We start from the raw sequence: 3,538 nt of genomic DNA on the forward strand, positions 1-3,538 counted from the left end.
ACGTTGATCTCCACGCTTGTTCTAATCATGACAGCTTTATTTTATTAAATAAACCTATTCTGGCTAAGGCCCACATAAGGCCTAATGTAAAAGGATTTGTTAATAAATTATATTTTGTGCTGAGATAAGAAATACTGCTGCTGCACATATAACACAATAACCCCATATAGCACACATGATCAGCTCGTAGCAGATCTATACAGGTGGAGCTGGGGAAGGTGGAGGGTTTCTGAAGCATGTTGCAAACTGCTACAGCAAGCACTAGTCATATATTTGAATGTTTAGCAGTGAGCTGATTGGCTACTGATACAGGACAAAACCAGTCAGCTGAGCCATGTGATAATGATGTCATTAGGTCAGATTGTGTTAGACCTATAGGACTGCGTCATCAAGAGGTTCATGACTGAACTCTGTATATAGCCTAGTTATACAGAAATCAGTCATTCTTGAGTAGTGGGACAAAACAGGGTGCAAAATTGAAAAAAATAAAACTTTGTACTCAGACAAATGAAACTACATTTATGTATCTTATATGTACTAAGCTATGCTTTGATGCAACCTCCCAACTTTTCTCTTTTTTAAACAAAATGTGCTTTTTTTACCTTGGACTGTGTAATATAATTTCAACTTTATCTTTAACAGCATTCAAGATGTTTTTAACATTTCAAAACACTTTCTCATGTTAGCAAACAGATTACACTTTCACATGTGACCAACAATTCCACAACAAATATAAAATATCATAATCAAATATTATCAAAATAGTCATCATAGTCAGTTGACGCATCTGATGGTGGTGACGAAAACCTGAATTTGTAGTATTTTTAACTATCAAATACATTGAATCAAACAATTACTGTGTTAAAACAACCACAACAGGCAGTGAGTATGTTATTGTTTATAAAGCTTTTATTCAAGAGTCACATTTAAGTATTTTGATATATTATTGGGACACAAAATCTTGATGTGGTGACATCTGACGGTGTTGACACATTTGGCATTTCTTTCACAAAACAAATGGAGTTCATGTAGTAGCCATTTTTTCTGTTGATACTAGATGCTAATGGAACCTGCTTCAGGAGAATAAAATGATCTAAATATTTCAAATAATTTCCTCAGAAATTGGAAGATGGTGTTGACGTATCATGGTTGTGACACATGAAATATTAACATTAGGATTTAAAATATTCTAAAACTATAAAACTGACAGTGAGTCTGTCTGACAGTGATGTAGTCTGCAGAGGAGGACTGTGGCAAGGGGTCCTTTAGAGTGACAGCTGCCCCTGATATTCATTGATTTTATTACATTTGAATGAATGTCTGACGGTGTTGACAAAAAGTGGGGACAAAACTTTAAAACCTTATGAAACATGCATGTGTCACTGAAAAACAACCTTGCGTTGATATGAGATATTATTAAGTGTTGGTTTTGATAAAACAAGCTCTTTTTTTATCATTAAAAACATTTTTATCCATTTTATAGCATATGAATGATTGAACCCTTCTCTGTGGACACACTCTTTTAGATGTAGTGAGAAGACAATAAGTGTCATAGATTTCACATAATAATGATAAAATTAAATTGAAGGGGGTAATTGTGTTAAATAGATTCTATGATCAATCCCCATAACATTTACATTTGAAAATGTTTAAAATTTTTAAACCTGATAGCAGTTACAATTGCTGGACATGTTTTTTCCCATGTTTCAAGAATGACTGAAATATAATTATTAGGAGTAATGAGCTGATTTCAATCTCCATCGATACAATCAGCTGTGCTGTAGGCTGTTCTTAAAATGGACCTGTAGGCCTACTTTTGATACTAAGTTGTTTAATGTTAGTTATTTTAGTACATTTATCTTAATTTACTTGTCCATAGATATCTGTTTTTATTGCTTAATTTTTATTATTAGGTAGGCTATTATTATAAAGTGTGCGTGTATGTAGCCTATGTGTGCCTCTTCTTCTTCTGAATATTGTTAGATTTAGAAAGGCTATGGCGTGAACGCTGCTGATTGGCTGCTGTGTGTTCGCGTGTGCTCGGTGTTTTACGGTAGCGCACTCAGGTGAGGCGCAGGTGATCATCAGAGACAGCAGCGGGATGAGGCGATGCACGCGCAGCTGACGGACACAGCACACTTATGATTAGTGACTGACAGGTAAAAAAAACTCCGTTTGCTTCTGTTTAAAGTTATGAACTAAATACACGGTGCAGGTGCAGAGAAAGCTAAGACATGCAAATTTAATGGCATTCTGGCTATTCTGGCTATATCGATTACAGTTCAAATTTGCTTTTACTACCTATTTTTATTCGATAGCTACTTATTATGAAAGGTGCATCGTTTTAGAGCGCTTCTGATTATTATTTTATTATTAATATATATAGTTTCCATTCTGGGTTGACAGTTTATTTTGCAGGGTTCATGTTTCCATGTATTTGCTAATTACAATTCTAATTAACTAAATGCACTTGGTGTGTTTTCTTGTAGCTGCTTGTAAATACTCATGGTTCTTGTTATCAATATAATAATTAAGTAACCTGTCACACTAACACTGTAAAAAAATATGTATGTATGTAACTCTCTATAGAAATGAAATGCTGTGTGATCTACAGACACTAATATGATTTATCCTATGTTTTTCTATTTGCTATGTTTTTGTTCATACATTCTTTTTATAAAGGAACCAAGGCCCTAAAACCCTGAAATATCATTTGCTGTCCTACAGAGGCATTAATTTCTCTTAGTCATCATAAAAAAGTAATTTTGTATGTTCTAAAAGTTTTTTGTTTTTTTTTTGGTCTTGTGCTTTAACCTTAAAAACATGTCACACCAACATACACGAAATTCAGTTGGGTATTGGATTTTATTGGATCAGTGTGCGGCTTTGTGCTGGAAATAGTCCCAATAACTGTCAAAAATGTCAATGTTGGTTATGTTTCTTCATATTTATATACTTACATTTTCTTACATGTATGAATGCCATTGCTGAAAAGTTACACTGATTATTGAGACATGGGACAGTCAGGCTAGATAAGTAATAAAAAATGAAAGTTAATGAGGAATTATTATGGATTTGTCTGTTCAGTATGTTCAGAGCTGTTTTTGTATGACCTCCTGCATCTTCTATTTTCTCACCATCTCTTACCTTGCCTGTCACTCAGTGTTGGTCTACACCATCCGATACAAAAGTAATTTCAAGTATTTATTATAAATATCAACAAATCCAGCTCTTTAAGAGTTAATTGAGACTACAGAAAGTGTTAAAACTGGCTCTCAACTCCATCTATTAAATACAATGGTGGTGATTTAGGTTTGATTAGGGATGGAGAATATGGTCCTGCAGAATATGTGCTTTATAAGTACTAATAAACAGCCAATATGTTAACAATAGGCATGCTAATAAACAACTAGTTAATAGTGAGAATTTGTCCCTATACTAAAGTGTTACCATGTTTTCATAGATATATGACATGTGTCGACAAAAAAAGTAGAGACACAGATGTCAAAATTTTTGAAAGGGGTACATAGTTTCTTTT

Source organism: Barbus barbus (assembly GCF_936440315.1).
Source record: "Barbus barbus genome assembly, chromosome: 3".
Lineage (NCBI taxonomy): Eukaryota > Metazoa > Chordata > Actinopteri > Cypriniformes > Cyprinidae > Barbus > Barbus barbus.